The sequence below is a fragment of the Triticum dicoccoides genome, chromosome 3A, assembly GCF_002162155.2.
Source record: "Triticum dicoccoides isolate Atlit2015 ecotype Zavitan chromosome 3A, WEW_v2.0, whole genome shotgun sequence".
Taxonomy (NCBI): Eukaryota; Viridiplantae; Streptophyta; class Magnoliopsida; order Poales; family Poaceae; genus Triticum; species Triticum dicoccoides.
This window is the reverse complement of record NC_041384.1, coordinates 12,090,302-12,104,892: the sequence shown is the minus strand read 5'-3', so window position 1 is coordinate 12,104,892 and position 14,591 is coordinate 12,090,302.

Sequence of the window (14,591 nt, the reverse complement as noted above, 5' to 3'; positions counted from 1 at the left end):
AACAAAAAGGATGAACTAGGGTTTTAAGATGAGACGGTGTTGATGAACATGATGATCCTGACGATGAACGGAGCATTGGTGAGGACAATGGATTTAATTTGCCCGTCCCGGAGTGAAGTTTCCCCCGGACAATCGCTTTGCCAGACAGCAAAAGTGCCCCCCTAGGTTGTGCCTCACAGGTGGCGGCGGAAAGTCCCAATAACTTTTTGTGATTTTTCTAGGTTATGGGAATTTATGGCAAAAGGGCGTCAGGAGAGGAGCCAGTAGGGGCCAACGCGTCCAGGTAGTGCGTATCTAGGACGCGTGGCACCCTGGTGGGCACGCTTTGGCCCATCATCTGGCTCATGGCTTCATATTTTAAATAATTTAGTAAAATCCCCGCTGCTTTTGGTGCTCTGGAAAATTCTAGTTGTCTGATAATTTTCCTTTCTTTGTTTATCTTGCAATTTAAGAGAGAATATACATTAAAATTACATCATAATATGAAATATATCATTGAAATGGGATAAATTATAATAGGAAATAATGATGCTGAATGGATGTATCAGCCCCCCGAAACTTAGACTCCGTTCGTCCCTAAACGAATACCGAACTCAATAAACATGACCACAAGTTATGGAGAGAGGTGTTGATAATAAAGAGTACGAATATGACAACATCACATTTACTAACATCATTATGTATTATAAACAATAACTTCCTCGCATAAAAATTCTCATTAACAAGGGGTATTGGCCATGGACTCAAAGATATTTTGGAGGCTTACAAATGCCTGTTTACATATAATGATCTACTCACATGTTAAGGCTAATTATAACCCAACAAACTATGTTCTTAGTTATCAAGCAATCACAGTTCATCCTTATTTTCCAAAATAGTCTACGTAATAATTCTGGTTTGGCGAACTTCATATACTCAACTATCATTTAGATGATTGTTAACACTCGGGAGCATATTTTTAGAACAAACAATTTTCACCAGACACAATGAAAGATATGGGATTAATGTTTAACCCCCAACGTTCTTATCTCAGGTATTTTTGATGCCTGCCAAAGCCCCTGGTTTGCATCCAATTGATGGGATTTCGGATAGCCATATTTGTCCACATATATCACACTGGATGACAAATTATGCCCGGACAACTACGTCGCTGTCCGGACATATACATGTGTTTTGATGGTCCACGTTGAAGTTGGCCTTACACTACATGAATATAGGGGTCCGAACCATGTAATCATCACCTTAAGGTTTTAAACTGCCTAAATTAATATCAAAGTCCCACTTTGATTCACAGGATTAACAAAACACAAAAAAAGAAACAAATACCTATTTAATATTATATATCCTCTTTATTCGTATAGGATTAGGGAACCATATAATTTTCTACAAGAAGATAATTACCATCAAAAGAGTTGGAACAATGAAGGTGAACTAGGAAATTTCTAGTCTGGGTATATCTCGCTTAGATGAGTGTAAAGAACCTTGAGATATTTTAGGTCAATCATTGAGCTACTCCCACCCAATATTTACATGACATACACTTACTTCAAAGTCTAACATTGACTAATAAAACGTGTGTTACAAGCATAAAATTATAATTCCTTCGTCCAAATTTATTAGTCTTCGTTGTATTTTGATTCAAAGTAAATTTTGTTCAAAATATATGAGTTATGTGTAAAGAAAATAATATTGTTTTGAAATGTTTTTAATATTAACCCGACAATATAATTTTTATGGCATATCACTTATATTTGACTACTCAAAGTATGGTCGAATTTTCATCCAAAATATGAGGGAACTAAAAATCCGGACAAAGAGAATGCCATTTAATTCATATTAAAATGTACCCCATATGTTCCTAAATATTGCATAATTTTATAACATATACTTAATATATCATTGATGAAAGTGATAATCAAATTTATTCACGGAAAACAAGTGCAACATTTAATTGATATGGAGGGAGTATATAACTCCAAGCAAACGATATTATCTTTTCCCTGCCAAAAAAGGAATAATATCTTTTAATATATTTGTTCTAGCTCTGGCTATTTCTAGTGTAGTTGTGCGAAAAGTGTCCGTAGAGACCGAGCTCCATTAAGCTCTTTATCTTTTTCTCAGTAGAAATACTTTTTCCGCACCTAAAAAAATCTGGAAAAAGTATACATGTAGAAATATATTTGTAGTATACGTGTATAAAATTTCAAAAACATACATATTCAAAGGTGATGTGCACAAAAAAGACAAATACATATATTAGAATGGGCTTTTTCTTTGTAGTATTTGGGTCAGATATTTGTCTTTTTTGTGTAGAGTGTAAATGATCAATTACTTGATGAAATTTCATACACACTTGAAGAATATGCATACGTATTTGTAGATTTTTTATATTTTTTGAAACTTCCAATTTTTTTTTTGAAAAACGAGCTCTGTTGAGCTCCTCCTTTGCAACATCGTTCTCTGTAGTTGCGCCTCGTCTCTCATGGACAGTCAAGGAGGGGATGGATTTAATGTTGGTTTCTATAGGAATGCATGGAGTTGGATAGCTGAAGGTATAACTCAGTTGGCCAGGACCTTCTATGAAATAGGTACTATGCCACCAAAGCTTAATGAAACGCATATAGCACTTATTCCAACAAAAAACTTGTTTGCCACGTACCCTCTGACTTCAGACCAATTAGTTTATGTAACGTTGTTTACAAAACCATCTCCTAAGTCTTTGGCCAACAGACTGAAGCCTCTTTTAGCTGATTATATCCATCCTTCTCAACAGGCTTTCATAGAGGGTAGGAGGATTAGTGATAACATCATTGTTGACTAGGAGATTGCTCACTCTTTTAGTTTAAATTCTTTCAAACAAAAGTTCTTCATGCTAAAAGTTGATTTGCGAAAGCTTTTTGATAGACTTGAATGGGATTCTATTTCTGCTGCTTTAGCTCATAAAGGTTTAAATGCCCATTTTCATTAAGTTGATCCATGCTTGCAGAGCTACTCCTACTTTTCCAGTTATTATCAATGGGCAGCCTTTTGGTAAATTTAAGATTTCCAGAGGTATAAGACAAGGGTGTCCTCTCTCCCACTCTCTTTTTATCTTGGTTGTTAATGAACTATCCTTGGCTCTTCAAGATGCCATAGATAATAACAGGCTTTCAGGTATCTCTTTGACTCCCCAATGCCATCCTATACACTCCTTGATGTTTGAAGATGACCTATTGGTGTGTGGTACAACAACAAAGCAGGAAGCTGAAGTCATCCTTCAGATCTTAAATCATTTATGTTCCCTTTGAGGCCCAAATTGGACAAAGTCAGAATTACTGTTGCTACTAATGTTGATTTACAGCTCAGGCGGGAAATAAAAGGTTTGTTTCCTGTCCCTGATATCGATGCCTCTTTTATCCATTTAGGACATCCACTAGTCTTTCCTGCTAAGGATAGATCCGCTGCTTATTCATTTATGGAAGAAAAATTTCCAGGTGGGTGTGAAGGATTTTCCGGTCAGAGTAAGACTTCGTATTCCCACATTTAGGGCATGGACAACACATAAAACCATTCTACTTGTTTGCCTCAGCCACTTCGAGAAAATCATGCACGCCCTTAATGTACTCGGAGGTGTGTCTGTCACCGTACATTGATTGCCGGCTCATTTGTGTGCATTATATATAATTATGTGTGTCAAAAACCATTACAGAACATCATGAATAGATAATTAAGTGACCAAATTAATAGAAGTTCATCATCACATTAAAACCAAAGTACATACATAGTTCTCATCTAACAACATATAGCTCTCCAAAGCATCTAATTAATTAAACCATATACTGAAACTATGTAAAACATTTCAATGCGAAAACAAATGCGATCATAATCGCAACCAAGGTAACAATTGATCCGACGGCATAATAATACCAAGCCTCGGTATGAATGGCATATTTTCTAATCTTTCTCATCTTCAACCGCATTGCATCCATCTTGATCTTGTGATTATCGACGACATCCGCAACATGCAACTCCAATATCATCTTCTCCTCCTCAATTTTTTTCCTTCAAGTAATTGTTTTCTTCTTCAACTAAATTTAACCTCTCGACACTAGGGTCGGTTGGAATTTCCGGTTCAACTACCTCCTAGATAAATAAAATCTATGTCACGTTGCTCGGCATAATTGTCATAAACAATAAATGAACCAAATAGTTATAAAAAGATTATATATACCACATCCGAATCATAGCCAGAACGAGGGCCCACGGGGGCGGATACCAAAACCATCGCACTATATAATAATAAGCAATAATAAAAGTAAGAAAATTAGACAAGTATCTATCTAAAGTAAGAATTTTTCTTTCAGAAAGAAGATAAGAACAAGAGGCTCACCACGGTGGTGCCAGCGACGAGATCGGTGCGGGCGATCGATGACGGTGAAGACGGAAATGGGACGTGACAGGCCGCTAAACCAAGACAAATCTCGAGGAAAATGGAGCTTTGAGGTCGAGCTTCGAGAGGAGAAAGCTTAACTAGTGTGGCTCGGGCATTTCATCAAACACCTCATGTGCATAGGAGGTGAGCTAGAGCACCACAAAGCCCTCCCCTCGCCGGCGAGAGAAAAACAGAGCACTGGGGTGCTCTGCTCGCGGGCGAGGGGTATATATAGGCACCTCATTGGTCCCGGTTCGTGGCATGAACCGGGACCAAAGGGAAGCCTGTGGTCCCGGTTCAAGCCACCAACCAGGACCAATGGTGGTGGGCCGGGAGCGAGGCCCATTGGTCCCAGTTTGTCCCACCAACCGGGACCAAAGGGTCCAAACGAACCGGGACCAATGCCCTCATGAGGCCCAGCAGGCCCCTGGCCACACGAACCGGGACCAATGCCCCCATGGGTCCCGGTTCTGGACTGAACCAGGACTAATGGGCTGACCCGGCCTGAACCAAAGCCCTCTTTTCTACTAGTGTATGGGGAAGACTTGGCATGGGAGATGGGTGTCGCTGCGGCCATCAATCATTTAGACTAGGTTAGAACAACCTAGTCCGCTATAGTTAGTTGAAGTATGTCGAAAAGGTAATAAATGTGCTCTGGTTTAGATGAAAATCATTCAGTTTATATGTAATTCATCTGGTTTATTGAAACCCGATTTGAAATGTATGCGAGCATGGTTTATATGTAACACTGTCCACGGTTGCAACCGTACGTGTCTGTGGATGAATACGGTGTCCGATTGAGGGTACATCATTGGAGATACCCTTACACAGCATATACTCATACTGCAATAGTACACCACAACCATGCAAGTGGACTGACTTTAGCTATTGTGGTCAGTCGATTTTGAAGAAAGAGGAAGGAGAAGGAAGGAGGACAGAGGGAAGGAAGGAGAAGGAAGGGGCTCGTCGGAGGGCTACCCCATTATCTATATTAGGGTGAGGGGTGGGGGCGGAAGAACAGCGGTAGTGGGGGCGGTGGTGCAATTTCACCAGAGAAAATCTTCGTCAGCGGCGAGATTAGAGGGGTGGCCGTGTGGGTGGCGGCAAGGCTGGTGGTGGGGGGTGGTTTTGGGGAGGGAGGGGTGGCGAGGCTGCGCAGGAGCGCCGCCAGCCATGGGTGGTGGATGCAGGCGGTTCGACTGGCGGCCCGTGTGGAGGTTTGGAGCAGAAGAAGAGCTCGAGGAACAAGAAGGGCCAGGCACCGTTGGATGTGCATCGTACGTCCCAAAACAATCGAATGGCCCAAATTCGAAAAGCAAGCGACTTACATCTAGCCATTCCCATACTCCCAACTACAGCAGTACCAAGGCCCAAGGGACAAAGGAAGGAAGGAACAAACCAACAACCTGATGGTAGTACGGATGATCGCCATGAAATCCCATCATGCATGGCATGACATCCACCCAATCATTCATGCATTCACTTACACTAGATCGGGATCGCGCATTGGCGCAAGGGTGCCGGTCCCAACGTTTTGATCAAGTCCGTAATGCTAAGTTAGTAGGAATCGATGCTTTGGTGACGCGGCTTGCCACGCGTTGCCCACCAAACGACAGGCAACCAAATACGAATAATCATTTGAGCCGCAAAATCCGAACAATATAATGTGCATTGTTTGGCACGGAAAGTAATTCATCAAATATTTGAACTCATGAATTGTTCAAATAAAGTAAGCAGGCTCGACAGAAAGGAATAAACCAAAAGCAGTGTTGTTCAATAGATTAAGATTAGAGCAGTCATTTATATACAATACATAAGTGTATCTCAATCGTTAAGAATTTCTCTATCGTTTTAGCCAAATGGAACTGAATTAGTGTATCTCAATTTGTTTCAGAAATTACCCAGAGTGATGCCTGCATGACAGTTCATCATAGAGAAGAGTTCTTCATGTATCAACCGATCTAATTTTATATATCCTAAATGTGTGCAAGGATCAATTATACACAACATAATCAAGTGTCACGCACAGAGGAATTAGCATCATATTGAATCTAACGATTAACACGTACTATATCTTACAGTAACCACATACCAGCAATTTTGGACAGGCACAATCCGACTACAAATAATGTACAACATAAAAATAAGCATTCATAGAGGGTCAAAACACCTTCATAGAGGCATTCTACCCCAGTACAATACAGTAGTAAGGTCTGTATACAAATCATAAGAGCCATGATCTTCACGCCCCAGCTCATCAGTCACGTAAGTTGAGGAACTCATTGTCGAGGAAACAACATCATTGTGGTTCAGAACATCACCGAGTGAGTAATAACCAGAGAAATCATCACCTCGGAGCAGTTAGACTTCTGCTACACGAGCGGCAGCAGCGTGCCCCGGACCTCCCGGAGCTGATCCCATTGTCCCACTCCCGCAGCAGGTCGTCAACGACCTCGTCGAACCAGATTTGCGCCGCACCGGCCGACCAACCTGGAGAAGTTGAAAAAAATGATATAAGTCCATTTTTCCTAGCATTAGGCTTGCAATTTAAGAGACATTTCCATGCAATTTTTTCTATATTTTGGGGGTGTGTATACTGTAAAATAATAGATCGCTCAGGCTTTGAATGGGGCTGAAAAAGTGATATGGACTTTATCTTCTATTTATATTTCAAAAAATCAAATCATGTCTCTTATGTGATATCGGTAATGTATTTTTTGATTGCTTGTGCCTTCATGTATTCCTTTTATACAACACATATAAAGACAAACGCATTTTCAAAATGAAGGTAAAAGTGCTCTGAGATCACATAAGAGACATAATGTGTTTTTCTTCAAATATTTACATGTAAAACTACAGCTTAGTTTAGTCCATTTCCAAAAAACATAAGAATCTAGACAGAACAGACTCTAGTGCCACTTGTCCACATTTGATGTTTTTCGGTCAACATAGACAGCAGAGAGGGAACCAGGGGCTTACCAGCAAAGATGCAGAACTGAAAGAGGAACTGATGCCACCGGAGGGGCAGGGCGGGAGGCATCAGAGTGGAAGAAGAATCCCCCGTGCACACTCTATCGCGCACCACCGGTGCGCATCAGGGAACCAAACCTAGCAACCACACATGACGACTGAAATGAGCCATGTCATAATCATTTTGATAAATATAAAGCATGGAATGCAACCAAAATGTCTGGGCTCTGTCCAGAGCTACACAAAAATACGCATCCATCACTTTGTTCAAAGCTACAGTACAATCTAGTTGTGTGCTTGAACCCCACATTTATTTAATCGCATGGAATGCAACCAAAATGTCTGGGCTCTGTCCAGAGCTACACAAATATACGCATCCATCACTTTGTTCAAAGCTACAGTACAGTCTAGTTGTGTGCTTGAATCCCACATTTATTTAATCTAGTACAGTAAGTATACGACGAAGAGAGGATAGATCTGACATGCATCACGGATAAATTTGTCTCGCAGGGCAGCATACGCATACAAATCTAACGAGGAAGAGAAACAAGCTTACCAGGGGCAACTTTCTCAAGCAGCAAGGCTAGGTCGAGCAACAAAGGACGGCATCCCATTATTCCTGTATAGTCCAATGGTATGTCTTGGTGTGTGTGTGTCACAGAATTTGACTATGTTCTGATAATCCACAGCACAAAGGAAGAACGCTAGAGCAAGTTACCGGGATGGACAAAAATTTGACTATGTTCCGAAAATCCATATTCCAAAAGCTTGTGTTTACCTTTCTCATTGGTGGCACCGTGGACTGGATTTTCCCTATTGTTGTTGTCGGTGCGGCAGAGAAGATCTCCCTCTGTGCGCTCTTGGTCCAGTCCACCAAATACAAAACAATACAGTATGCAGCCAAATCCTCAAAGTAGCGAACAATTTGATATTGAAAGCAATGCATCAAATAACTTAACCCATGAGCGTCTATCCAAATAAGCATTGTCCAGTAGAACTTAGACATCAAGTTCAGAAAGGCAGTTCTATAGATCAGGATTAGGAATACATTCCATAGCTCGGAAAAACATTCATAATACACCTTAGGGAAGAAGGACCATAAAAATTATAGCAAGGCCTTTATACAAAAGACCAACCATAATCAGGTAGCAGTACACATAAGTGTGCAATGCCCCATTGCTCCTCACGGCGAACAGATACAAGAATCTTACTGTCAAGACTATTTAACAAGAAAATAATATCAGAAATCCTCCTCTGAACTCATGAAGAACCAATAGCATTGCCAAACCATCGTTTATCCCAGAATAACAAAGTGCAACTTACTATTAACCAGATTAAATCAAGGACCAACAGCAAACAATAAAAGATGAAAAACAACTCATATGCAATAAAGGTATCAAAGAGAAGAAATCTTTACATAAGATGGCTATAAACACTGGAGAATAAATAAGCAACACCTTTAAACACAAATAAAAAGGGTTCAGGGTTCAATGCATAGTGGGCTCAGATTTGCCTTTCCTTGATCACATAACCTACCCCCGTCATCTCTTATCACCAGATCAATCTGTTTATACATTGGAGTTGTCCTGGTTATCACTCAATAAGAATGACCATCCAAGGACAGAACAATAAGTATCACAAGATCAAAAAGGATTCTAGAGACAAGAGGGAGGATCCAACTTGATACCCACAGGTTTCTTGATTGCTCAAAGGCACATTTATTTCAACCACGGTTAATCATCATCGCCCTAGCAAGAATGGCTTCCAACCGGTGGGTCATGTGAAACTGCCTTGGTTATCAATCATCAGAAACGACCATCCAAGGACAGAGTCATTAAAATAAAAACGTGATCAAAAAATGGCTCAAGGAAACAAGGGGGGATCCCAATTAATACCGATAAGTGCCTCGATTGCTCGAGAGCATGCCTATATAAGCCATAACTGATCATCATAGCCCTATCCATGTCCCATATAGTAGCCGAAGTAGAGCGGGAGGGAGATGGGGCTCACCGAGGGAGGTTGTAGCCGAGGCATTACTCGGTGGACGTGGGGTTGTGCCTGGACGCCGTCCAGCCGGCGAGGAACCGCTTCCTACACCGCACATACACGCCACTGCATCGGAGTTGCGCCTTGCACCGTCCCACCGATGAGCACGAACGCCACAGGCACCGAAGTAGCCAATAGGTGAGGAGGTGATGTATAGCACATCCAGATCCAGGAGCACCAGGAGCTCCTGATGGCTGGCTAGTAGAAGAATCCAGAGGGAAGGAGAAGAAGGGGATGAATGAGCACGAAAGGGCAAGGCGCTGCCCTTCCCCACCCCATAGCCGCACGGGGCGAACCACCGCACGACACGCACAAGGCCTGGACACAAAATTACTGACGTACCCTCAGCGGGTGCAGGATATTACGAGCGATAGCACGAGATCTTTACCCGTCGGTGCGCGTGACGGGGCGGCCGGGCCATATCCAAGCCACGGTCGCTGACAAACGCGGCCCACCCGCGAGCGGACCCACACGCCAGCGACGCCAGACCGAAAAACGAAGTAAAAGGCAGCACGCTGAGGCAGTAACTGTTCATTCCAGCAGTACTCATCCCAGATCCGATGGCCCAGCTTTCTCCAGATCTTGATCGGACGCCCAGAAAACCTTTCACAATAACAAAGTACAACTCCAAATCAGAGAGGTCGCCGATAATGCTGAGCATGGAAAGGTTTTTGTAGTTACCATTAATGTAATCAGCGAGTACCAATTATTGCTTGATGCATATATAAACAATCAGCTGGCTACTATTGCTTGATGCATGGAAAGGTTTTTGTAGTTACTATTGCTTGATGCATATAGTAACAAAAATAAGTAGGAGGGGCTACTACTACGTTATTATATTATTTATAAGCAGAAATGTTCATGAGTAATTCTAACCTCTTAGCCGCCCACAATCTGGATTGTCAACAGCCATACACAATTCCCTTTGATAACCTAAAGACACCATGCCCAATGAGAAGATAAATAAGATTAGAACGCAAGTTACTGAATCATAGGATAAACACCTCCTGAACCTGTTTTTACCGAGTAGGGGCCCGCCTCACCTTGTTGTTGTAGCCTATAGGTTGGCGCTTGGGGAGGCATGGAGAGGCCAGGGATGTGGTTCCCCTGTTGCAAGCGCTGATTGGAGACGCAGCAGGCCACGGGGGGCTAGCAGCATCTTACTTCTTCCTCCTCTGTTTTTGGTGGAGACCATGCCTCTCCTTCTCCTAAGCGCCGAGTAACAGGGGGAGCACGCACCAATGAATCTTGAGTGCAAGTAAGATAAAATCAGTTAGGTGAGATAAGCAGGGGTGAGGGCGTTATATACTGCCAATTGTTGGAGCAAAGATGAGCCGAAACTAACAGCGTTGGATCAGCCAAACATCCAAAATATCTGAACCTGAGATGCGACAGTACCCAGTCCAATAGTTATCACAACAACCCAGAGATCCACATTCCGTATATACTGCCCATAGTACAACTATTCATCAAACCCAAACCGGTCACTTATCAAGCAAAAACAAGCCGAGACAAACAGAAAAACTTCTTATAAATACTGTCAACCAAGCAAAAATTTTGGTGTGGCAACCGTCGGCCACCATCCAAACAGCCCCTATAATTCCTATAAATTGGGACACTGTCGTATTTTCACTGTGCACTGGAACGCTCCTTAAAGCCATTTTTCAGTAATTGTTAGTTCGGTTAACATTTAACAACAAGGAAACCAAGGCCCAAGGTTTAAGATGCCATGGTCCGCTAACAATTGAAAGACTAAATTTAACTCAGAAACATATCTGAAGCTCTGCAAAGCTGAAAGCAAACAAGAGTTCCTTTTCTTTACTAATCCACTGGTCATAAATGCTGAAAACTAACATGAGTTCCTCTTCTTTAGTAATCCACTGGCCATAAATCAAAGCAGCATGAGAAGTAAACTGCTAGGCATGCAAGCTAGAACACAAGAACGCAAAGACCATCTTAGAAAACAGAAAGGCACAGATCAGAATTTTGATCCCCAACAGAAGCATCAATGACAATTTCCCAAATAAATAGAATGTGCAACTTGACGCCATTTAAAACGAACATTGCAAATCATGTGATCTGAGTATTCTCATTAGTATATCGGATGCATACTCTACCTACAGACCTACAACAATCATCCGATCAGGGTGTTGCAAAAACTAAAATCTCCATCCGATAGCTAGCTATATTGAAAACCAAACGGAACATCAGCAAGCAAATGATCGTCAAATGACAAAAGATCACACAAAGTTTTGTCCAGACATTCAAAACACCTAATGTTTGTGATAAGTGCTACATACCAGATGATTAAAGAAGTATCTTTCAAAAGATTACATAGATGTGTGCCTCTTTTGATGTCACAAAGAGTAGTCTGGTCAATCTGCAATGCTATTTTAAATCGAGAGTCAGCTGTTCTACCACCAGCAAGCAGCAAAGCCGCAACACCAGAAGATGCCACCATAAGAACTATCTTCGCCCATTTTCACGACGCCTATACAAAGCAAAACCATTTTCATCAATAGTTGTCTTGTTCTGAAAATCCTTTGGGAAACATTTAGAACAGACCCCTTTTTCCATGTAAATATATATCTATTAGTACATGGACAAAACATTGGTATGAGAGAGAAGAAATATTTACATAAGAGAGAGAAGAAATCTTAACCATATTAAATCAAGGACCAACAACAAACAATAAAAGATCAAGAACAATGCAATAAAGGTATGAGAGAAGAAATCTTTACGTAAGACGGCTACAAACACTGGAGCATAAATAAGCAACACCTTTAAACACAAATAAAAAAGGTTCAGGGTTCATTGCATGGTGGGCTCAGATTCACCTTTCCTCGATCATATAACCTACCCCTGTCATCTCTTATCACCAGATCAATCTGTTTATACAGTGGAGCTGTCCTGGTTATCACTCAAAAAGAATGACCATCCAAGGACAGAACAATAAGTATCACATGATCAAAAAGGATTCTAGAGACAAGAGGGGGGATCCAACTTGATATCCACAGGTTCCTCGATTGCTCAAAGGCACACTTATTTTAGCCATGTCAATCATCATCGCCCTAGCAAGAATGGCCTCAGACCGGCCAGCTGTTCGACCATGTGAAACGACGAAAATGCCCTCGGCGGCCACCCAGTTTTACACGCGGTGGCAAGCCCGGAGTGTAACTATTCATTGCCATAGTCGTGCGGGCTCGATCCGACGGCCCAGCTCCTCCCACTGCTCGATCCAACGACCGTAAACGCATCAAGGAAATCGATCGGATGGCCGGATTCGTTTGAGCTCTGAGGAGGGTCGGTGAGACATCCTTCTCTTATTTCTGGATGCTCTAGAAAGCTCCGCAGGGCTAGCAGCTCCAGTGGCATCACCTATCAGCTCATTCAAGTGGTGGTAGATCAGCTATCCCAGACAACACCAAATTACACACTACAAATGTAGATGTGGCTATGAGCAAGAGATCATTTGGCAGTTTGCAAATAGGAAATCAGCACTGCCACTGATCAACTTAGCAAATCCATGAGCATAGCTATAGGATCAGGGCATCCACATGTAAACCAGAGAATCACGGGAGCTCCTATGACATAGAGCAACAACCAACCAGCACCACATCGACATAGCCACAGCCATGTCCCAACAGTAGCCAAAGCAGAGGAGCAGGCAGAAGATGGAGTTCACCGATGGAGGTTGTAGCCGAGGCAGTACTCAGTGGGCACCGGGGTTGCGCCTGAACGCCGTCCAACCGGCGAGGAACCGCTTCCTACACCGCACACCCACGCCCCTGCGTCGGAGCTGCTACTTGCACCGTCCACATCCTGAAGCCATAACGGGGCACCATCATATAATGTAGGCCAATATGAAAAGAAGATTCATCTCATGATTAAATACAGCAATACACATGAAGTAAACCTAATTGTAAGAGCAAGCTGTGCACAATTGATAGATGGTAGTGCACAGCTTGCTCTTACAATTAGTTCCTCTGGCATGGTCCCTATAGAAACACAGAACTACTCTATTACCGAGGTCAATTTTGGCTCCAAAACTTTCAGTTTCAGCAATTACACAAACAGTAGGCTTCCCGATTTACCTGTTCAGCAATTACACAAGCCAATTAAGAATGAAAATCGGCAAATTATGATTAAATCAATTGTAGGCCAAAATTTGGAAGTTAAAAGAAATCAAGTTGGTGAAATACTGCCGGCACGCTAAAGGTGAAAAGAGTCCAAATCTGGCATAGAAGGAACTTGAATGATACTTTTCTAACTCGAATGATTTTTGTGATCATATATGCACACTAACCCAAGTGTAGCAATCACCACATCCCAAACAAAACTTCCTAATACATCAATCAAACGGGGCACAGCAAAGCACCAAAGCATCTCCAAGGGTACTCCTAATTAGCATATGACCTCAAGACTAAACCTCTCCTTGACAACAAAGGCATACTTCAAAAAAAATGTTTCTAGATGTAATGCTCCCCTGGACAGCAAACTAACAAACTAAGATAGCTCCAAAGAGCCCCTTCCTTGGAACCTAGCTAGAGTAGTAAACAAATAAGAAGCCACAGCTCCTTTACCAAAACCTAGCCTTCCTGCATGCAAAAAGGAACAAACCCAGCTAGGTTCCTACCAACGTCCAGCCAAGAAATAAAAGGCATATGCCCACACCCCACTAAAAACAAGCACAAATTATTTTGGCCTCTACCAGAATCAAGACAAAAAAGAAAAGAGTACAACACCCTAAAGTGACACGGTGGTGGGCTCCTGAGAATTCATAATATATGGAAAAATGCAAGAAGATATATGAGAATAATGCCTAGGCAATGGGGATCTGAGAACAGTAATAAAATAGTTGTTCTGAAAAGGATAATGACTACATGGTGATACCTGCAAAAGAAGATGACAACGCCCAGCCACATTGACAATACAATCAGCAGAACCCTGCATATAATAACGTGTTAATACACTGAAGCTAGCAATTAAAGCAAGACATAACAACAGAAGTAGCAGCAGCACATCTCTTGCTATGAATGGAGGAATAGTAATATCAAGCAGTGTAGGGAGTAGCAGAAACACACCTTGCTTCTCCGGGACGCCATGGACACAGGAGCAGCAGCCTAAAAAGTTTGGGGACACCATGATCTTGTCCAGCTCCGCG